Below are 24,642 nucleotides of genomic sequence, written 5' to 3'. Positions count from 1 at the left end.
AAGCCAAATATGTAATAGACAAGAGCTACTCCTTGCTTAACGAAATGGGCTCAACACCCCATATTAAACGCCTAAGAATGTACCTGACTAGTAAGTATCTTAAAACCTATGGATTGCTATGTCTCCGAAAGAGAATCAAGCGTGTGTACAGGGGCAAAAACTCAGCAGTGATAGGATTGGAGAGGTTCGGTGAGCAAATGAAGACCCTTCGAAGTCATATTGCATGGTACCCATTCCACGGGTCTCAACTCTCAAGGTTTAAGGGATTCTTCCTTCAGCTAAAACATGCATGTGGAACCCAGAGTATGATCAACCGTGTGTTCAGGAGACGTGTTGAAATATGTCTCAATCCTGATCCCCTGGTACTCGGGTGCAACATTCCAGACGCTTTACTAACACTCTCCTGACTTGGAGAGTCAGTGCCTTTAACCTCCAGTTTGGCCCAGTTTGCAATTTCTGCGGAAGATGAACAGGAATAGGGAGAACCCATGAGAGACTAGCTGGAGGTGTCTGGACGGGCAATTTTAACTCTCATTTCCCACCAGGAAGAGGAATTAACCAAAGGCTCAGCGTGCCGTGCCGGAACCAGATTAGTGCCTGAAGCAATCCTGCGGTGTTGCGGCCAGCTCACAAGAAAGCGAGTTGAAGAAAGGAGCTCAGGGGCACTGTAATTCACAAACCTGCAGAGTTATAAATGACAGCTATCGTCCAAAAATATACTGAAGTAAGGCTGCCTAGAGGACTTGAAAGCGGGGCAGAATTGCAGGAAACCAATTTCAGGAGGTAGACTGGAATTGCATTTAATGCATAGGAAAAGAGGCAGAACGTCGACAATGATGCACTTGGCCAAAAAGGGCGTATGCGTTTTTTCCTGAATATATTCAGGAAATAACGCATACGCCCTTTTTGGACAAACAAGCAAGCTTGCAAAGGAAATCTGCACCACAATGAAGTCTCACTTCCTCCCGATCAAAAGGGCCATCTGAAAAAAGTGTAAAATCCAGAAAGGCAGGACAGGCCATGGAGAACTGGGAGCCTTGGTATGCTGATGGGCGGGATGTACATTGCCAACAGCCACTCAGGAGAAGTGTATGGTGTTTCCTGAAACATCTAAAAAACAAAGCAACAGAGCCTAGGGCACTTCCACTTATGGTCCTATAGCTTAGGGAAATTAAAATCAAAAAGACACACCCACCCCAAAGTTTGGGATGTCTCTGTTTACAAGAACCTCGTTTACGGTACAAGTTCAATATCGCAGAAAGCGAAAAATGGATAAAGAAGTTGTGGTACTTAAGTACAATGCAATATCACTCAGCAATGAAATCTATGTCATCAGGCCCGTAGCAGCATAATGAGTGGATTCAGGTATGATGATTCTAACTGAAATAAGTCACACAGAAAAAGAAACATAAGATATCACTAATACACAGAATGTAAACTTGGCTACACAGGAACTGGATTACAAAACAGAACAGGGTCTCAAATTTAGAAAACCAACTTATGCTTGCTTAAGGGGAAAGTTGAGTTGGGGTGCTGCATAAAACCAGAGATTGAAATGAGCACAGATAAAGTTCCATAAGCCAAATATGTAATAGACAAGAGCTACTCCTTGCTCAACGAAATGGACTCAACCCCCCCTATTAAAAGCCTAAGAATGTACCTGACTAGTAAGTATCTTAAAACCTATGGATTGCTATGTCTCCGAAAGAGAATCAAACGATTGTACAGGGGCATAAACGCAGCAGTGATAGGATTGGAGAGGTTCGGTGAGCAAATGAAGACCCTTTGAAGTCATATTGCATGGTACCCATTCCAAGGGTCTCAACTCTCCAGGTTTAATGGATTTTTCCTTCAGCTGAAAAATGCCTGTGGAGCCCAGAGTATGATCAACTGTGTGATCAGGAGACGTGTTCAAATATGTCTCAGTTTTTGTCCACTGGTACTCAGTTGCAACATTCCAGATGCTTTACTAACACTCTCCCGACTTGGAGAGTCAGTGCCTTTAACCTCCTGTTTGGCCCAGTTTGCAATTTCTGCTGAACATCAACAGGTATAGGGAGGACCAATGAGAGACTAGCTGGAGGTGTCTGGACGGGCAAATTTAACTCTCATTTCCCACCAGGAAGAGGAATTAACCAAAGGCTCAGCATGCCATTCCGGAACCAGATTAGGGCCTGAAGCAATCCTGTGGTGTTGCGGCCAGCTCACATGAAAGCGAGTTGAAGAAAGGAGCTCAGGGGCACTGTAATCACAAACCTGCAGAGATATAAATGACAGCTATCGTCCAAAAATATACTGAAGTAAGGCTGCCAAGAGGACTTGAATGCGGCACAGAATTGCAGGAAACTGATTTCAGGAGGTAGACTGGAATTGGATTTAAAGCATAGGAAAAGAGGAAGAACGTCGACAATGATGCACTTGGCCAAAAAGGACGTATGCGTCTTTTCCTGAATATATTCAGGAAGAAACGCATACGCTCTTTTTGGCCAACCAAGCAAGCTTGCAAAGGAAATCTGCACTACAATGAAGGCTTAATCCCCCCGGTCAAAAGGGCCATCTGAAAAAAGTGTAAAATCCAGAAAGGCAGGACAGGCCATGGAGAACTTGGAGCCTTGTTATGCTGATGGACGGGATGTAAATTGCCAACAGCCACTCGGGAGAAGTGTATGGTGTTTCCTGAAACATCTAAAAAACAAAGCAACAGAGCCTAGGGCACTTCCACTTATGGTCCTATAGCTTAGGGAAATGAAAATCAAAAAGACACAGCCACCCCAAAGTTTGGGACGTCTCTGTTTACAAGAACCTCATTTACCGTACAAGTTCAATATCGCAGATAGTGAAAAATGGATAAAGAAGTTTTGGTACTTACGTACAATGCAATATCACTCAGCAATGAAATCTATGTCATCAGGCCTATAGCAGAAAATGAGTGGGTTCAGGTATGATGATTCTAAATGAAATAAGTCACACAGAAAAAGAAACATCATAAGATATCACTGATACACAGAATGTAAACTTGGCTACACAGGAACTGAATTACAAAACAGAACAGGGTATCAAATTTAGAAACCTGAGTTTTGCTTGCTTAAGGGGAAAGGTGAGTTGGGGTGCTGCATAAAACCAGAGATTGAAATGAGCACAGATAAAGTTCCTTAAGCCAAATATGGAATAGACAAGAGCTACTCCTTGCTCAACGAAATGGACTCAACACCCCATATTAAACGCCTAAGAATGTACCTGACTAGTAAGTATCTAAACCCTATGGATTGCTATGTCTCCGAAAGAGAATCAAGCATGTGTACAGGGGCATAAACGCAGCAGTGATAGGATTGGAGAGGTTCGGTGAGCAAATGAAGACCCTTTGAAGTCATATTGCATGGTACCCATTCCACGGGTCTCAACTCTCCAGGTTTAAGGGATTCTTCCTTCAGCTAAAACATGCATGTGCAACCCAGAGTATGATCAACCGTGTGATCGGGAGACGTGTTCAAATATGTCTCAGTTTTCGACCCCTGGTACTCGGGTGCAACATTCCAGACGCTTTACTAACACTCTCCCGACTTGGAGAGTCAGTGCCTTTAACCTCCTGTTTGGCCCAGTTTGCAATTTCGGCAGAAGATGAACAGGAATAGGGAGAACCAATGAGAGACTAGCTGGAGGTGTCTGGACGGGCAAATTTAACTCTCATTTCCCACCAGGAAGAGGAATTATCCAAAGGCTCAGCATGCCGTGCTGGAACCAGATTAGGGCCTGAAGCAATCCTGCGGTGTTGCGGCCAGCTCACAAGAAGGCGAGTTTAAGAAAGGAGCTCAGGGGCACTGTAATTCACAAACCTGCAGAGTTATAAATGACAGCTATCGTCCAAAAATATACTGAAGTAAGGCTGCCAAGAGGACTTGAAAGCAGGGCAGAATGGCAGGAAACCGATTTCAGGAGGTAGACTGGAATTGCATTTAAAGCATAGGAAAAGACGCAGAACGTCGACAATGATGCACTTGGCCAAAAAGGGCGTATGCATTTTTTCCTGAATATATTCAGGATAAAACGCATACGCCCTTTTTGGACAACCAAGCAAGCTTGCAAAGGAAATCTGCAGTACAATGAAGTCTCACTTCCCCCCGGTCAAAGGGCCATCTGAAAAAAGTGTAAAATCCAGAAAAGGAGGACAGGCCATGGAGAACTGGGAGCCTTGGTATGCTGATGGGCGGGATGTAAATTGCCAACAGCCACTCGGGAGAAGTGTATGTTGTTTCCTGAAACATCTAAAAAACAAAGCAACAGAGCCTAGGGCACTTCCACTTATGGTCCTATAGCTTAGGGAAATGAAAATCAAAAAGACACAGCAACCCCAAAGTTTGGGACGGCTCTGTTTACAAGAACCTTGTTTATGGTACAAATTCAATATCGCAGAAAGCAAAAAATGGATAAAGAAGTTGCGGTATTTACGTACAATGCAATATCACTCAGCAATGAAATCTATGTCATCACGCCTGTAGCAGCATAATGAGTGGATTCAGGTATGATGATTCTACTGAAATACACAGAAAAAGAAACATGATAAGATAACACTAATACACGGAATGTAAACTTGGCTACACAGGAACTGAATTACAAAACAGAACAGGGTCTCAAATTTAGAAAATCAACTTATGCTTGATTAAGGGGAAAGGTGAGTTGGGGTGCTGCATAAAACCAGAGATTGAAATGAGCACAGATAAAGTTCCTTAAGCCAAATATGGAATAGACAAGAGCTACTCCTTGCTCAACGAAATGGGCTCAGCCCCCCATATAAAACGCCTAAGAATGTATCTGACTAGTAAGTATCTTAAAACCTATGGATTGCTATGTCTCCGAAAGAGAAACAAGCGTGTGTACAGGCGAGTAAATGCAGCAGTGATAGGATTGGAGAAGTTTGGTGAGCAAATGAAGACCCTTTGAAGGCATATTGCATGGTACCCATTCCACGGGTCTCAACTCTCCAGGTTTAAGGGATTCTTCCTTCAGCTAAAACATGCATGTGGCACCCAGAGTATGATCAACCGTGTGATCGGGAGACGTGTTCAAATATGTCTCAGTTCTCGGCCCCTGGTACTCGGGTGCAACATTCCAGACACTTTACTAACACTCTCCCGACTTGGAGACTCAGTGCCTTTAACCTCCTGTTTGGCCCAGTTTGATATTTCTGCAGAAAATGAACAGGAATAGGGAGAACCGATGAGAGACTAGCTGGAGGTGTCTGGACGGGGAAATTTAACTCTCATTTCCCACCAGGAAGAGGAATTAAGCAAAGGCTCAGCGTGCCGTGCCGGAACCAGATTAGGGCCTGAAGCAATCCTGCGGTGTTGCGGCCAGCTCACAAGAAAGCGAGTTGAAGAAAGGAGCTCAGGGGCACTGTAATTCACAAACCTGCAGAGTTATAAATGACAGCTATCGTCCAAAAATATACTGAAGTAAGGCTGCCAGGAGGACTAGAAAGCGTGGCAGAATGGCAGGAACCCGATTTCAGGAGGTAGACAGGAATTGAATTTAAAGCATAGGAAAAGAGGCAGAACGTAGACAATGATGCACTTGGCCAAAAAGGGCGTATGCGTTTTTTCCTGAATATATTCAGGAAAAAACGCATACGCCCTTTTTGGCCAACCAAGCAAGATTGCAAAGGAAATCTGCACTACAATGAAGTCTCACTTCCCCCGGTCAAAAGGGCCATCTGAAAAAAGTGTAAAATCCAGAAAGGCAGGACAGGCCATGGAGAACTGGGAGCCTTGTTATGCTGATGGGCGGGAGGGAAACTGCCAACAGCCACTCGGGAGAAGTGTATGGTGTTTCCTGAAACATCTAAAAAACAAAGCAACAGAGGCTAGGGCACTTCAACTTATGGTCCTATAGCTTAGGGAAATTAAAATCAAAAAGACACAGCCACCTCAAAATTTGGGATGGCTCTGTTTACAAGAACCTCTTTTACGGTACAAGTTCAATATTGCAGAAAGCGGAAAATGGATAAAGAAGTTGTGGTCCTTACGTACAATGCAATATCACTCAGCAATGAAATCTATGTCATCAGGCCCTTAGCAGCATAATGAGTGGATTCAGGTATGATGATTCTAACTGAAATAAGTCACACAGAAAAAGAAACATCATAAGATATCACTAATACACGGAATGTAAACTTGGCTACATAGGAACTGGATTACAAAACAGAACAGAGTCTCAAATTTAGAAAACCAACTTATGTTTGCTTAAGGGGAAAGGTGAGTTGGGGTGCTGCATAAAACCAGAGATTGAAATGAGCACAGATAAAGTTCTTTAAGCCAAATATGTAATAGACAAGAGCTACTCCTTGCTCAACGAAATGGACTCAACATCCAATATTAAACGCCTAAGAATGTACCTGACTAGTAAGTATCTTAAAACCTATGGATTACTATGTCTCCTAAAGAGAATCAAGCGTGTGTACAGGGGCATAAACGTCGCAGTGATAGGATTGGAGAGGTTCGGTGAGCAAATGAAGACCCTTTGAAGTCATATTGCATGGTACCCATTCCACGGGTCTCAACTCTCCAGGTTTAAGGGATTCTTCCTTCAGCTAAAACATGCATGTGGAACCCAGAGTATGATCAACCGTGTGATCGGGAGACGTGTTCAAATATGTCTCAGTTCTCGGCCCCTGGTACTCGGGTGCAACATTCCAGACGCTTTACTAACACTCTCCCGACTTGGAGAGTCAGTGCCTTTAACCTCCTGTTTGGCCCAGTTTGCAATTTCTGCGGAAGATGAACAGGAATAGGGAGAACCAATGAGAGACTAGCTGGAGGTGTCTGGACGGGCAAATTTAACTCTCATTTCCCACCAGGAAGAGGAATTAACCAAAGGCTCAGCGTGCCGTGCGGGAACCAGATTAGGGCCTGAAGCAATCCTGCGGTGTTGCGGCCAGCTCACAAGAAAGCGAGTTGAAGAAAGGAGCTCAGGGGCACTGTAATTCACAAACCTGCAGAGTTATAAATGACAGCTATCGTCCAAAAATATACTGAAGTAAGGCTGCCAAGAGGACTGCAAAGTGGGGCAGAATTGCAGGAAACTGATTTCAGGAGGTAGACTGGAATTGCATTTAAAGCATAGGAAAAGAGGCAGAACGTGCACACTGATGCACTTGGCCTAAAAGGGCGTATGCGTTTTTTCCTGAATATATTCAGGAAAAAACGCATACGCCCTTTTTGGCCAACCAAGCAAGCTTGCAAAGGAAATCTGCACTACAATGAAGTCTCACTTCCCCCGGTCAAAAGGGCCATCTGAAAAAAGTGTAAAATCCAGAAAGGCAGGACAGGCCATGGAGAACTGGGAGACTTGTTATGCTGATGGGCGGGATGTAAACTGCCAACAGCCACTCGGGAGAAGTGTATGGTGTTTCCTGAAACATCTAAAAAACAAAGCAACAAAGCCTAGGGCACTTCAACTTATGGTCCTATAGCTTAGGGAAATTAAAATCAAAAAGACACAGCCACCCCAAAATTTGGGATGGCTCTGTTTACAAGAACCTCTTTTACGGTACAAGTTCAATATTGCAGAAAGTGGAAAATGGATAAAGAAGTTGTGGTCCTTACGTACAATGCAATATCACTCAGCAATGAAATCTATGTCATCAGGCCCGTAGCAGCATAATGAGTGGATTCAGGTATGATGATTCTAACTGAAATAAGTCACACAGAAAAAGAAACATCATAAGATATCACTAATACACGGAATGTAAACTTGGCTACATAGGAACTGGATTACAAAACAGAACAGAGTCTCAAATTTAGAAAACCAACTTATGTTTGCTTAAGGGGAAAGGTGAGTTGGGGTGCTGCATAAAACCAGAGATTGAAATGAGCACAGATAATGTTCTTTAAGCCAAATATGTAATAGACAAGAGCTACTCCTTGCTCAACGAAATGGACTCAACATCCAATATTAAACGCCTAAGAATGTACCTGACTAGTAAGTATCTTAAAACCTATGGATTACTATGTCTCCTAAAGAGAATCAAGCGTGTGTACAGGGGCATAAACGTCACAGTGATAGGATTGGAGAAGTTCGGTGAGCAAATGAAGACCCTTTGAAGTCATATTGCATGGTACCCATTCCACGGGTCTCAACTCTCCAGGTTTAAGGGATTCTTCCTTCAGCTAAAACATGCATGTGGAACCCAGAGTATGATCAACCGTGTGATCGGGAAACGTGTTCAAATATGTCTCAGTTCTCGTCCCCTGGTACTCGGGTGCAACATTCCAGACGCTTTACTAACACTCTCCCGAATTGGAGAGTCAGTGCCTTTAACCTCCTGTTTGGCCCAGTTTGCAATTTCTGCGGAAGATGAACAGGAATAGGGAGAACCAATGAGAGACTAGCTGGAGGTGTCTAGACGGGCAAATTTAACTCTCATTTCCCACCAGGAAGAGGAATTAACCAAAGGCTCAGCATGCCGTGCGGGAACCAGATTAGGGCCTGAAGCAATCCTGCGGTGTTGCGGCCAGCTCACAAGAAAGCGAGTTGAAGAAAGGAGCTCAGGGGCACTGTAATTCACAAACCTGCAGAGTTATAAATGACAGCTATCGTCCAAAAATATACTGAAGTAAGGCTGCCAAGAGGACTACAAAGTGGGGCAGAATTGCAGGAAACCGATTTCAGGAGGTAGACTGGAATTGCATTTAAAGCATAGGAAAAGAGGCAGAACGTAGACAATGATGCACTTGGCCAAAAAGGGCGTATGCGTTTTTTCCTGAATATATTCAGGATAAAACGCATACGCACTTTTTGGCCAAACAAGCAAGCTTGCAAAGGAAATCTGCACTACAATGAAGTCTCACTTCCCCCGGGTCAAAAGGGCCATCTGAAAAAAATGTAAAATCCAGAAAGGCAGGACAGGCCATGGAGAATTGGGAGCCTATTTATGCTGATAGGCGGGATGTAAATTGACAACAGCCACTCGGGAGAGGTGTATGGTGTTTCCTGAAACATCTAAAAAACAAAGCAACAGAGCCTAGGGCACTTCCACTTATGGTCCTATAGCTTAGGGAAATTAAAATCAAAAAGACACAGCCACCCCAAACTTTGGGATGGCTCTGTTTACAAGAACCTCGTTTACGGTACAAGTTCAATATCGCAGAAAGTGAAGAATGGATAAAGAAGTTGTCGTACTTACGTACAATGCAATATCACTCAGTAATGAAATCTATGTCATCAGGGCAATAGCAGCATAATGAGTGGATTCAGCTATGATGATCCTGACTGAAACAAGTCACACAGAAAAAGAAACATCATAAGATATCACTAATACACGGAAAGTAAACTTGGCTACACAGGAACTGGATTACAAAACAGAACAGGGTCTCAAATGTAGAAAACCAACTTATGCTTGCTTAAGGGGAAAGGTGAGTTGGGGTGCTGCATGAAACCAGAGATTGAAATGAGCACAGATAAAGTTCCTTAAGCCAAATACGTAATAGAAAAGAGCTATTCCTTGCTCAACGAAATGGACTCAACACCCCATATTAAACGCCTAAGAATGTACCTGACTAGTAAGTATCTTAAAACCTATGGATTGCTATGTCTCCGAAAGAGAATCAAGCGTGTGTACAGGGGCATAAACGCAGCAGTGATAGGATTGGAGAGGTTCGGTGAGCAAATGAAGACCCTTTGAAATCATATTGCATGGTACCCATTCCACGGGTCTCAACTCTCCAGGTTTAAGGGATTCTTCCTTCAGCTAAAGCATGCATGTGGAACCCAGAGTATGATCAAACATGTGATCGGGAGACGTGTTCAAATATGTCTCAGTTTTCGTCCCCTGGTACTAGGGTGCAACATTCCTGACGCTTTACTAACACTCTCCAGACTTGGAGAGTCAGTGCCTTTAACCTCCTGTTTGGCCCAGTTTGCAATTTCTGCGGAAGATGAACAGGAATAGGGAGAACCAATGAGAGACTAGCTGGAGGTGTCTGGACGGGCAAATTTAACTCTCATTTCCCACCAGGAAGAGGAATTAACCAAAGGCTCAGCATGCCGTGCCGGAACCAGATTAGGGCCTGAAGCAATCCAGTGGTGTTGCGGCCAGCTCACAAGAAAGCGAGTTGAAGAAAGGAGCTGACGGGCACTGTAATTCACAAACCTGCAGAGTTATAAATGACAGCTATCATCCAACAATATACTGAAGTAAGGCTGCCAAGAGGACTTGAAAGCGGGGCAGAATTGCAGGAAACTGATTTCAGGAGGTAGACTGGAATTGCATTTAAAGCATAGGAAAAGAGGCAGAACTTCGACAATGATACACTTGGCCAAAAAGGGCGTATGCGTTTTTTCCTGAATATATTCAGGAAAAAACGCATACGCGCTTTTTGGACAACCAAGCAAGCTTGCAAAGGAAATCTGCACTACAATGAAGTCTCACTTCCCCTGGGTCAAAAGGGCCATCTGAAAATAGTGTAAAATCCAGAAAGGCAGGACAGGCCATGGAGAACTGGGAGACTTGTTATGCTGATGGGCAAGATGTAAATTGCCAACAGCCACTCGGGAGAAGTGTATGGTGTTTCCTGAAACATCTAAAAAGCAAAGCAACAGAGCCTAGGGCACTTCCACTTATTGTCCTATGGCTTAGGGAAATTAAAATCAAAAAGACACAGCCACCCCAATGTTTGGGACGTCTCTGTTTATAAGAACCTCGTTTACGGTACAAGTTCAATATCGCAGAAAGTGAGAAATGGATAAACAAGAAGTGGTACTTACGTACAATGCAATATCACTCAGCAATGAAATCTATGTCATCAGGCCCATAGCAGCATAATGAGTGGATTCAGGTATGATGATTCTAACTGAAATAAGTCACACAGAAAAAGAAACATCATAAGATATCACTAATACACGGAATGTAAACTTGGCTACACAGGAACTGGATTACAAAAGAGAACAGGGTCTCAAATTTAGAAAACCAACTTATGCTTGCTTAAGGGGAAAGGTGAGTTGGGGTGCTGCATAAAACCAGAGAGTGAAATGAGCACAGATAAAGTTCCTTAAGCCAAATATGTAATAGACAAGAGCTACTCCTTGCTCAACGAAATGGACTCAACACCCCATATTAAACGCCTAAGAATGTACCTGACTAGTAAGTATCTTAAAACCTATGGATCGCTATGTTTCCGAAAGAGAATCAAGCGTGTGTACAGGGGCATAAACGCAGCAGTGATAGGATTGGAGAGGTTCGGTGAGCAAACGAAGACCCTTTGAAATCATATTGCATGCTACCCATTCCACGGGTCTCAACTCTCCAGGTTTAAGGGATTCTTCCTTCAGCTAAATCATGCATGTGGAACCCAGAGTATGATCAACCGTGTGATCGGGAGACGTCTTCCAATATGTCTCTGTTCTCGTCCCCTGGTACTCGGGTGCAACATTCCAGACGCTTTACTAACACTCTCCCGACTTGGAGAGTCAGTGCCTTTAACCTTCTGTTTGGCCCAGTTTGCAATTTCTGCGGAAGATGAACAGGAGTAAGGAGAACCAATGAGAGACTAGCTGGAGGTGTCTGGACGGGCAAATTTAACTCTCATTTCACACCAGGAAGAGGAATTAACCAAAGGCTCAGCGTGCCGTGCCGGAACCAGATTAGGGCCTGAAGCAATCCTGTGTTGTTGCGGCCAGCTCACAAGAAAGCGAGTTGAAGAAAGGGGCTCAGGGGCACTGTAATTCATAAACCTGCAGAGTTATAAATGACAGCTATCGTCCAAAAATATACTGAAGTAAGGCTGGCAAGAGGACTTGAAAGCGGGGCAGAATTGCAGGAAACCGATTTCAGGAGGTAGTCTGGAATTGCATTTAAAGCATAGGAAAAGAGGCAGAACGTCGATAATGATGCAATTGGCCAAAAAGTGCGTATGCGTTTTTTCTGAATATATTCAGGAAAAAACGCATACGCCCTTTTTGGCCAACCAAGCAAGCTTGCAAAGGAAATCTGCACTACAGTGAAGTCTCACTTCCCACCGGTCAAAAGGGCCATCTGAAAAACGTGTAAAATTCAGAAAGGCAGGACAGGCAATGGAGAACTGGGAGCCTTGTTATGCTGATGGGCGGGATGTATATTTGCCAACAGCCACTCGGGAGAAGTGTATGGTGTTTCCTGAAACATCTAAAAAACAAAGTAACAGAGCCTAGGGCACTTCCACTTATGGTCCTATAGCTTAGGGAAATTAAAATCAAAAAGACACAGCCACCCCAAAGTTTGGGATGGCTCTGTTTACAAGAAACTCGTTTACGGGACAAGTTCAATATCGCAGAAAGTGAAAAATGGATAAAGAAGTTGTGGTACTTACGTACAATGCAATATCACTCAGCAATGAAATCTATCTCATCAGGCCTGTAGCAGCATAATGAGTGGATTCAGGTATGATGATTCTAACTGAAATAAGTCACACAGAAAAAGAAACATCATAAGATATCACTAATACACGGAATGTAAACTTGGCTACACAGGAACTGGATTACAAAAGAGAACAGGGTCTCAAATTTAGAAAACCAACTTATGCTTGCTTAAGGGGAAAGGTGAGTTGGGGTGCTGCATAAAACCAGAGATTGAAATGAGCACAGATAAATTTCCTTAAGCCAAACATGTTATAGACAAGAGCTACTCCTTGCTCAACGAAATGGACTCAACACCCCATATTAAACGCCTAAGAATGTACCTGACTAGTAAGTATCTTAAAACCTATGGATAGCTATGTCTCCGAAAGAGAATCAAGCATGTGTACAGGGGCATAAACGCAGCAGTGATAGCATTGGAGAGGTTCAGTGAGCAAATGAAGACCCTTTGAAGTCATATTGCATGGTACCCATTCCACGGGTCTCAACTCTCCAGGTTTAAGGGATTCTTCCTTCAGCTAAATCATGCATGTGGAACCCAGAGTATGATCAACCGTGTGATCGGGAGACGTATTCCAATATGTCTCAGTTCTCGTCCTCTGGTACTCGGGTGCAACATTCCAGATGCTTTACTAACACTCTCCCGACTTGGAGAGTCAGTGCCTTTAACCTCCTGTTTCGCCCAGTTTACAATTTCTGCGGAAGATGAACAGGAATAGAGAGAACCAATGAGAGACTAGCTGGAGGTGTCTGGACGGGCAAATTTAACTCTCATTTCCCACCAGGAAGAGGAATTAACCAAAGGCTCAGCGTGCTGTGCCGGAACCAGATTAGGGCCTGAAGCAATCATGCGGTGTTGCGGCCAGCTCACAAGAAAGCGAGCTTAAGAAAGGAGCTCAGGGGCACTGTAATTCACAAACCTGCAGAGTTATAAATGATAGCTATCGTCCAAAAATATACTGAAGTAAGGCTGCCAAGAGGACTTGAAAGCGGGGCAGAATTGCAGAAAACCGATTTCAGGAGGTAGACTGGAATTGCACTAAAGCATAGGAAAAGAGTCCGAACGTAGACAATGATGCACTTGGCCAAAAAGGGCGTATGCGTTTTTTCCTGAATATATTCAGGAAAAAACGCATACGCACTTTTTAGCCAACCAAGCAAGATTGCAAAGGAAATCTGCACTACAATGAAATCTCACTTTCCCCCGGTCAGAAGGGCCATCTGAAAAAAGTGTAAAATCCAGAAAGGCAGGACAGGCCATGGAGAACTGGGAGCCTTGTTATGCTGATGGGTGGGATGTAAATTGCCAACAGCCACTGGGGAGAAGTGTATGGTGTTTCCTGAAACATCTAAAAAACAAAGCAACAGAGCCTAGGGCACTTCCAATTATGCTCCTATGGCTTAGGGAAATTAAAATCAAAAAGACACAGCCACCCCAAAGTTTGGGACGGCTCTGTTTACAAGAACCTCATTTACGGTACAAGTTCAATATCACAGAAAGTGAAAAATGGATAAAGAATTTGTGGTATTTACGTACAATGCAATATCACTCAGCAATGAAATCTATGTCATCAGGCCCGTAGCAGCATAATGAGTGGGTTCAGGTATGATGATTCTAACTGAAATAAGTCACACAGAAAAAGAAACATCATAAGATATCACTAATACACGGAATGTAAACTTGGCTACACAGGAAATGGATTACAAAACAGAACAGGGTCTCAAATTTACAAAACCAACTTATGCTTGCTTAAGGGGAAAGGTGAGTTGGGGTGCTGCATAAAACCAGAGATTGAAATGAGCACAGATAAAATTCCTTAAGCCAAATATGTAATAAACAAGAGCTACTCCTTGCTCAACGAAATGGACTCAACACCCCATATTAAACGCCTAGGAATGTACCTGACTAGTAAGTATCTTAAAACCTATGGATTGCTATGTCTCCGAAAGAGAATCAAGCGTGTGTACAGGGGCATAAACGCAGCAGTGATAGAATTGGAGAGGTTCGGTGAGCAAATGAAGACCCTTTGAAGTCATATTGCATGGTACCCATTCCACGGGTCTCAACTCTCCACGTTTAAGGGATTCTTCCTTCAGCTAAAGCATGCATGTGGAACCCACAGTGTGATCAACCATGTGATCGGGAGACGTGTTCCAATATGTCTCAGTTCTCATCCCCTGGTACTCGGGTGCAACATTCCAGAAGCTTTACTAACACGCTCCCGACTTGGAGAGTCAGTGCCTTTAACCTCCTGTTTGGCGCAGTTTTCAAATTCTGCGGAAGATGAACAGGAATAGCGAGAACCAATGAGAGACTAGCTGGAGGTGTCTGGACGGGCAAATTTAACTCTCATTTCCCACCAGGAAGAGGAATTAACCAAAGGCTCAGTGTGCCGTGCCGGAACCAGATTAGGGCCTGAAGCAATCCTGCGGTGTTGCGGCCAGCTCACAAGAAAGCGAGTTGAAGAAAGGAGCTCAGGGGCACTGTAATTCACAAACCTGCAGAGTTATAAATGACAGCTATCGTCCAAAAATATACTGAAGTAAGGCTGCCAAGAGGTCTTGAAAGCGGGGCAGAATTGTAGGAAACCGATTTCACGAGGTAGACTGGAATTGCATTTAAAGCATAGGAAAAGAGGCAGAACGTCGACAATGATGCACTTGGCCAAAAAGGGCGTATGCGTTTTTTCCTGAATATATTCAGGAAAAAACGCATACGCCCTTTTTGGCCAACCAAGCAAGCTTGCAAAGGAAATCTGCACTACAATGAAGTCTCACTTCCCCTGGGTCAAAAGGGCCATCTGAAAAAAGTGTAAATCCAGAAATGCAGGACAGGCCATGGAGAACTGGGAGCCTTGTTATGCTGATGGGCGGGATGTAAATTGCCAACAGCCACTGGGAAGAAGTGTATGGTGTTTCCTGAAACATCTAAAAAACAAAGCAACAGAGCCTAGGGCACTTCCACATATGGTCCTATAGTTTAGGGAAATTAAAATCAAAAAGACACAGCCACCCCAAAGTTTGGGAAGGCTCTGTTTACAAGAAACTCCTTTACGGGACAAGTTCAATATCGCAGAAAGTGAAAAATGGATAAAGCAGTTGTGGCACTTACGTACAATGCAATATCACTCAGCAATGAAATCTATGTCATCAGGCCCGTAGCAGCATAATGAGTGGATTCAGGTATGATGATTCTATCTGAAATAAGTCACACAGAAAAAGAAACATCATAAGATATCACTAATACATGGAATGTAATCTTGGCTACACAGGAACTTTATTACAAAAGAGAACAGGGTCTCAAATTTAGAAAACCAACTTATGCTTGCTTAAGGGGAAAGGTGATTTGGGGTGCTGGATAAAACCAGAGATTGAAATGAGCACAGATAAAGTTCCTTAAGCCAAGTATGTCATAGACAAGAGCTACTCCTTGCTCAACGAAATGGATTCAACACCCCATATTAAACGCCTAAGAATGTAGCTGACTAGAAAGTATCTTAAAACCTATGGATTGCTATGTCTCCAAAAGAGAATCAAGCGTGTGTACAGGTGCATAAACGCAGCAGTGATAGGATTGGAGAGGTTCGGTGAGCAAATGAGGACCCTTTGAAGTCATATTGCATGGTACCCATTCCACGGGTCTCAACTCTCCAGGTTTAAGGGATTCTTCCTTCAGCTAAAGCATGCATGTGGAACCCAGAGTATGATCAACCGTGTGATCGGGAGACGTGTTCCAATATGTCTCAGTTCTCGTCCCCTGGTACTCAGGTGCAACATTCCAGACGCTTTACTAACACTCTCCCGACTTGGAGAGTCAGTGCCTTTAACCTCCTGTTTGGCCCAGGTTGCAATTTCTGTGGAAGAAGAACAGGAATAGGGAGAACCAATGAGAGACTACCTGGAGGTGTCTGGACAGGCAAATTTAACTCTCATTTCCCACCAGGAAGAGGAATTATCCAAAGACTCAGCGTGCCGTGCCAGAACCAGATTAGGGCCTGAAGCAATCCTGCGGTGTTGCGGCCAGCTCACAAGAAAGCGAGTTGAAGAAAGGAGCTCAGGGTCACTGTAATTGAAAAACCTGAAGAGTTATAAATGACAGCTATCGTCCAAAAATATACTGAAGTAAGGCTGCCAAGAGGACTTGAAAGCGGGGCAGAATTGCAGGAAACCGATTTCAGGAGGTAGACTGGAATTGCATTTAAAGCATAGGAAAAGAGGGAGAACGTCGACAATGATGCACTTGGCCAAAAAGGGCGTATGCGTTTTTTCCTGAATATATTCAGGACAAAACGCATACGCGCTTTTAGGCCAACCAAGCAAGCTTGCAAAGGAAAGCTGCACTACAATGAAGTCTCACTTCCCCCCGGTCAAAAGGGCCATCTGGAAAAAGTGTAAAATCCAGAAAGGCAGGACAGGCAATGGAGAACTGGGAGCCTTGTTATGCTGATGGGCGGGATGTAAATTGCCAACAGCCACTTGGGAGAAGTGTATGGTGTTTCCTGAAACATCTAAGAAACAAAGCAACAGAGCCTAGGGCACTTCCACTTATGGTCCTATAGCTTAGGGAAATTAAAATCAAAAAGACACAGCCACCCCAAATTTTGGGACGGCTCTGTTTACAAGAACCTCGTTTACGGGGCAAGTTCAATATCGCAGATAGTCAAAAATGGATAAAGAAGTTTTGGTACTTACGTACAATGCAATATCTCTCAGCAATGAAATCTATGTCATCAGGCCCGTAGCAGCATAATGAGTGCATTCAGGTATGATGATTCTAACTGAAATAAGTCACAAGAAAAAGAAACATCATAAGATATCATTAATACACGGAATGTAAACTTGGCTACACAGGAACTGGATTACAAAACAGAACAGGCTCTCAAATTTACAAAACCAACTTATGCTTGCTTAAGGGGAAAGGTGAGTTGGGGTGCTGCATAAAACCAGAGATTGAAATGAGCACAGATAAAGTTCCTTAAGCCAAATATGTAATAGACAAGAGCTACTCCTTGCTCAACGAAATGGACTCAACACCCCATATTAAACACCTAAGAATGTACCTGACTAGTAAGTATCTTAAAACCTATGGATTGCTATGTCTCCAGAAGAGAATTAAGCGTGTGTACAAGGGCATAAACGCAGCAGTGATAGGATTGGAGAGGTTCGTTGAGCAAATGAAGACCCTTTGAAGTCATATTGCATGGTACCCATTCCACGGGTCTCAACTCTCCACGTTTAAGGGATTCTTCCTTCAGCTAAAGCATGCATGTGGAACCCAGAGTATGATCAACCGTGTGATCGGGAGACGTGTTCCAATATGTCTCAGTTCTTGTCTCCTGGTACTCGGGTGCAACATTCCAGACGCTTTACTAACACTCTCCCGACTTGGAGAGTCAGTGCCTTTAACCTCCTGTTTGGCCCAGTTTGCAATTTCTGCGGAAGATGAACAGGAATAGGGAGAACCAATGAGAGACTGGCTGGAGGTGTCTGGATGGGCAAATTTAACTCTCATTTCCCACCAGGAAGAGGAATTAACCAAAGGCTCAGCGTGCCATACCAGAACCAGATTAGGGCCTGAAGCAATCCTGCGGTGTTGCGGCCAGCTCACAAGAAAGCGAGTTGAAGAAAGGAGCTCAGGGGCACTGTAATTCACAACCATGTAGAGTTATAAATGACAGCTATCGTCCAAAAATATACTGAAGTAAGGCTGCCAAGAGGACTTGAAAGCGGGCCAGAATTGCAGGAAACCGATTTCAGGAGGTAGACTGGAATTGCATTTAAAGCATAGGAAAAGAGGCAGAACGTCCACAATGATGCACTTGGCCAAAAAGGGCGTATGCGTTTTTTCCTGAATATATTCAGGAAAAAACGCATACGCCCTTTTTGGCCAACCAAGCAAGCTTGCAAAGGAAATCTGCACTACAATGAAGTCTCACTTCCCACCGGTCAAAAGGGCCATCTGAAAAACGTGTAAAATCCAGAAAGGCAGGACAGGCCATGGAGAACTGGGAGCCTTGTTATGCTGATGGGCGGGATGTAAATTGCCAACAGCCACTTGGGAGAAGTGTATGGTGTTTCCTGAAACATATAAAAAACAAAGCAACAGAGCCTAGGGCACTTCCGCTTATGGTCCTATAGCTTAGGGAAATTAAAATCAAAATGACACAGCAACCCCAAAGTTCGGGACGGCTCTGTATACAAGAACCTCATTTACGGTACAAGTTCAATTTCGCAGAAAGTGAAAAATGGATAAAGAAGCTGTGGTACTTACATACAATGCAATATCACTCAGCAATGAAATCTATGTCATCAGGCCTGTAGCAGCATAATGATTGGATTCAGGTATGATGATTCTACTGAAATACACAGAAAAAGAAACATGATAAGATAACACTAATACACGGAATGTAAACTTGGCTACACAGGAACTGAATTACAAAACAGAACAGGGTCTCAAATTTAGAAAATCAACTTATGCTTGCTTAAGGGGAAAGGTGAGCTGGGGTGCTGCATAAAACCAGAGATTGAAATGAGCAGAGATAAAGTTCCTTAAGCCAAATATGGAATAGACAAGAGCTACTCCTTGCTCAACGAAATGGGCTCAACACCCCATATTAAACGCCTAAGAATGTATCTGACTAGTAAGAATCTTAAAACCTATGGATTGCTATGTCTGTGAAAGAGAATCAAGCGTGTGTATAGGGGCATAAACGCAGCAGTGATAGGATTGTTGAGGTTCGGTGAGCAAATGAAGACCCTTTGAAGTCATATTGCATGGTACCCATTCCACGGGTCTCAACTCTCCAGGTTTAATTGATTCTTCCTTCAGCTAAAACATGCATGTGCAACCCAGAGTATGATCAACCGTGTGATTGGGAGACGTGTTGAAATATGTCTCAGTTCACGTCCCCTGGTACTCGGGTGCAACATTCCAGACGCTTTACTAACACTCTCCCGACTTGGAGAGTCAGTGCCTTTAACCTCCTGTTTGGCCCAGTTTGCAATTTCTGCGGAAGATGAACAGGAATAGGGAGGACCAATGAGACACTAGCTGGAGGTGTCTGGACGGGCAAATTTAACTCTCATTTCCCACCAGGAAGAGGAATTAACCAAAGGCTCAGCGTGCGGTGCCGGAACCAGATTAGGGCCTGAAGCAATCCTGCGGTGTTGCGGCCAGCTCACAAGAAAGCGAGTTGAAGAAAGGAGCTCAGGGGCACTGTAATTCACAACTTGCAGAGTTATAAATGACAGCTATCATCCAAAAATATACTGAAGTAAGGCTGCCAAGAGGACTTGAAAGCGGGGCAGAATTGCAGGAAACCGATTTCAGGAGGTAGACTGGAATTGCATTTAAAGCATAGGAGAAGAGGCAGAACGTCGACAATGATGCCCTTGGCCAAAAAGGGCATATGCGTCTTTTCCTGAATATATTCTGGAAAAAAAGCATACGCCCTTTTTGGCCAACCAAGCAAGCTTGCAAAGGAAATCTGCACTACAATGAAGTCTCACTTCCCCCCAGTCAAAAGGGCCATGTGAAAAAAGTGTAAAATCCAGAAAGGCAGGACAGGCCATGGAGAACTGGGAGCCTTGTTATGCTGATGGGCGGGATGTAAATTGCCAACAGCCACTAGGGAGAAGTGTATGGTGTTTCCTGAAACATCTAAAAAACAAAGCAACAGAGCTTAGGGCACTTCCACTTATGGTCCTATAGCTTAGGGAAGTTAAAATCAAAAAGACACAGCCACCCCAAAGTTTGGGACGGCTCTGTTTACAAGAACCTCGTTTACGGTACAAGTTCAATATCGCAGAAAGTGAAAAATGGATAAAGAAGTTGTGGTACTTACGTACAATGCAATATCACTCAGCAATGATATCTATGTCATCAGGCCCGTAGCAGCATAGAGTGGATTCAGGTATGATGATTCTAACTGAAATAAGTCACACAGAAAAAGAAACATCATAAGATATCACTAATACACGGAATGTAAACTTGGCTACACAGGAATTGGATTACAAAACAGAACAGGGTCTCAAATTGAGAAAACCAACTTATGCTTGCTTAAGGGGAAAGGTGAGTTGGGGTGCTGCATAAAACCAGAGATTGAAATGAGCACAGATAAAGTTCCTTAAGCCAAATATGGAATAGACAAGAGCTACTCCTTGCTCAACGAAATGGACTCAACACCCCATATTAAACGCCTAAGAATGTACCTGACTAGTAAGTATCTTAAAACCTATGGATTGCTATGTCTCTGAAAGAGAATCAAGCGCGAGTACAGGGCATAAACGCAGGAGTGATAGGATTGGAGAGGTTCGGTGAGCAAATGAAGACCCTTTGAAGTCATATTGCATGGTACCCATTCCACGGGTCTCAACTCTCCAGGTTTAAGGGATTCTTCCTTCAGCTAAAACATGCATGTGGAACCCAGAGTATGATCAATCGTGTGATCGGGAGACGTGTTCCAATATGTCTCAGTTCTCATCCCCTGGTACTCGGGTGCAACATTCCAGACGCTTTACTAACACTCTCCCGACTTGGAGAGTCAGTGCCTTTAACCTCCTGTTTGGCCCAGTTTGCAATTTCTGCGGAAGATGAACAGGAATAGGGAGAACCAATGAGAGAGTAGCTGGAGGTGTCTGGACGGGCAAATTTAACTCTCATTTCCCACCAGAAGAGGAATTAACCTAAGGCTCAGCCTGCCGTGCCGGAACCAGATTAGGACCTGAAGCAATCCTGTGTTGTTGCAGCCAGCTCACAAGAAAGCGAGTTGAAGAAAGGGGCTCAGGGGCACTGTAATTCACAAACCTGCAGAGTTATAAATGACAGCTATCGTCCAAAAATATACTGAAGTAAGGCTGCCAAGAGGACTTGAAAGCGGGGCAGAATTGCAGGAAACCGATTTCAGGAGGTACACTGGAATTGCACTTAAAGCATAGGAAAAGAGGCAGAACATGGACAATGATGCACTTGGCCAAAAAGGGCATATACGTTTTTTCCTGAATGTATTCAGGAAAAAACGCATACGCACTTTTTGGCCAACCAAGCAAGCTTGCAAAGGAAAGCTGCACTACAATGAAGTCTCACTTCCCCCTGGTCAAAAGGGCCATCTGAAAAAAGTGTAAAATCCAGAAAGGCAGGACAGGCCATGGAGAACTGGGAGCCTTGTTATGCTGATGGGCGGGATGTAAATTGCCAACAGCCACTGGTAAGAAGTGTATGGTGTTTCCTGAAACATCTAAAAAACAAAGCAACAGAGCCTAGGGCACTTCCACATATGGTCCTATAGCTTAGGGAAATTAAAATCAAAAAGACACAGCCACCCCAAAGTTTGGGACGGCTCTGTTTACAAGAAACTCCTTTACGGGACAAGTTCAATATCGCAGAAAGTGAAAAATGGATAAAGCAGTTGTGGCACTTACGTACAATGCAATATCACTCAGCAATGAAATCTATGTCATCAGGCCCGTAGCAGCATAATGAGTGGATTCAGGTATGATGATTCTATCTGAAATAAGTCACACAGAAAAAGAAACATCATAAGATATCACTAATACATGGAATGTAAACTTGGCTACACAGGAACTTTATTACAAAAGAGAACAGGGTCTCAAATTTAGAAAACCAACTTATGCTTGCTTAAGGGGAAAGGTGATTTGGGGTGCTGGATAAAACCAGAGATTGAAATGAGCACAGATAAAGTTCCTTAAGCCAAATATGTCATAGACAAGAGCTACTCCTTGCTAAACGAAATGGACTCAACACCCCATATAAAACGCCTAAGAATGTAGCTGACTAGAAAGTATCTTAAAACCTATGGATTGCTATGTCTCCAAAAGAGAATCAAGCGTGTGTACAGGGGCATAAACGCAGCAGTGATAGGATTGGAGAGGTTCGGTGAGCAAATGAAGACCCTTTGAAGTCATATTGCATGGTACCCATTCCACGGGTCTCAACTCTCCAGGTTTAAGGGATTCTTCCTTCAGCTAAAGCATGCATGTGGAACCCAGAGTATGATCAACCGTGTGATCGGGAGACGTGTTCCAATATGTCTCAGTTCTCGTCCCCTGGTACTCGGGTGCAACATTCCAGACGCTTTACTAACACTCTCCCTACTTGGAGAGTCAGTGCCTTTAACCTCCTGTTTGGCCCAGTTTGCAATTTCTGTGGAAGAAGAACAGGAATAGGGAGAACCAATGAGAGACTACCTGGAGGTGTCTGGACGGGCAAATTTAACTCTCATTTCCCACCAGGAAGAGGAATTAACCAAAGACTCAGCGTGCCGTGCCAGAACCAGATTAGGGCCTGAAGCAATCCTGCGGTGTTGCGGCCAGCTCACAAGAAAGCGAGTTGAAGAAAGGAGCTCAGGGGCACTGTAATTCACAAACCTGCAGAGTTATAAATGACAGCTATCGTCCAAAAATATACTGAAGTAAGCCTGCCAAGAGGACTTGAAAGCGGGGCAGAATTGCAGGAAACCGATTTCAGGAGGTAGACTGGAATTGCATTTAAAGCATAGGAAAAGAGGCAGAACGTCCACAATGATGCACTTGGCCAAAAAGGGCGTATGCGTTTTTTCCTGAATATATTCAGGACAAAACGCATACGCGCTTTTAGGCCAACCAAGCAAGCTTGCAAAGGAAAGCTGCACTACAATGAAGTCTCACTTCCCCCCGGTCAAAAGGGCCATCTGAAAAAAGTGTAAAATACAGAAAGGCAGGACAGGCAATGGAGAACTGGGAGCCTTGTTATGCTGATGGGCGGGATGTAAATTGCCAACAGCCACTTGGGAGAAGTGTATGGTGTTTCCTGAAACATCTAAGAAACAAAGCAACAGAGCCTAGGGCACTTCCACTTATGGTCCTATAGCTTAGGGAAATTAAAATCAAAAAGACACAGCCACCCCAAATTTTGGGACGGCTCTGTTTACAAGAACCTCGTTTACGGGGCAAGTTCAATATCGCAGATAGTGAAAAATGGATAAAGAAGTTTTGGTACTTACGTACAATGCAATATCTCTCAGCAATGAAATCTATGTCATCAGGCCCGTAGCAGCATAATGAGTGGATTCAGGTATGATGATTCTAACTGAAATAAGTCACAAGAAAAAGAAACATCATAAGATATCATTAATACACGGAATGTAAACTTGGCTACACAGGAACTGGATTACAAAACAGAACAGGGTCTCAAATTTACAAAACCAACTTATGCTTGCTTAAGGGGAAAGGTGAGTTGGGGTGCTGCATAAAACCAGAGATTGAAATGAGCACAGATAAAGTTCCTTAAGCCAAATATGTAATAGACAAGAGCTACTCCTTGCTCAACTAAATGGACTCAACACCCCATATTAAACACCTAAGAATGTACCTGACTAGTAAGCAGCTTAAAACCTATGGATTGCTATGTCTCCAAAAGAGAATCAAGCGTGTGTACAAGGGCATAAACGCAGCAGTGATAGGATTGGAGAGGTTCGGTGAGCAAATGAAGACCCTTTGAAGTCATATTGCATGGTACCCATTCCACGGGTCTCAACTCTCCACGTTTAAGGGATTCGTCCTTCAGCTAAAGCATGCATGTGGAACCCAGAGTATGATCAACCGTGTGATCGGGAGACGTGTTCCAATATGTCTCAGTTCTTGTCTCCTGGTACTCGGGTGCAACATTCCAGACGCTTTACTAACACTCTCCCGTCTTGGAGAGTCAGTGCCTTTAACCTCCTGTTTGGCCCAGTTTGCAATTTCTGCGGAAGATGAACAGGAATAGGGAGAACCAATGAGAGACTGGCTGGAGTTGTCTGGATGGGCAAATTTAACTCTCATTTCCCACCAGGAAGAGGAATTAACCAAAGGCTCAGCGTGCCGTGCCAGAACCAGATTAGGGCCTGAAGCAATCCTGCGGTGTTGCGGCCAGCTCACAAGAAAGCGAGTTGAAGAAAGGAGCTCAGGGGCACTGTAATTCACAACCATGTAGAGTTATAAATGACAGCTATAGTCCAAAAATATACTGAAGTAAGGCTGCCAAGAGGACTTGAAAGCGGGCCAGAATTGCAGGAAACCGATTTCAGGAGGTAGACTGGAATTGCATTTAAAGCATAGGAAAAGAGGCAGAACGTCCACAATGATGCACTTGGCCAAAAAGGGCGTATGCGTTTTTTCCTGAATATATTCAGGAAAAAACGCATACGCCCTTTTTGGCCAACCAAGCAAGCTTGCAAAGGAAATCTGCACTACAATGAAGTCTCACTTCCCCCCGGTCAA

At 43.8% G+C, this 24,642-nt stretch overlaps 1 long non-coding RNA gene across 3 annotated transcripts in view; it reads right to left on the bottom strand.

Moving 5' to 3' along the window:
* LOC125965177 (uncharacterized) overlaps positions 1-24,642 on the bottom strand; it is a 1,265,679-nt gene that overhangs the window by 120,897 nt on the left and 1,120,140 nt on the right. For all 3 annotated transcript variants that reach the window (XR_007478764.1, XR_007478762.1, XR_007478763.1), the window contains one exon: positions 6,024-6,105. This is a non-coding gene — a long non-coding RNA (uncharacterized LOC125965177). The remainder of the gene's footprint in view (positions 1-6,023; positions 6,106-24,642) is intronic.

This window comes from Orcinus orca, chromosome 8 (genome assembly GCF_937001465.1).
Source record: "Orcinus orca chromosome 8, mOrcOrc1.1, whole genome shotgun sequence".
Classification (NCBI taxonomy): domain Eukaryota; kingdom Metazoa; phylum Chordata; class Mammalia; order Artiodactyla; family Delphinidae; genus Orcinus; species Orcinus orca.
The sequence above is the reverse complement of the archived record's forward strand: the minus strand, read 5'-3'. Positions and strand labels throughout refer to the sequence as shown.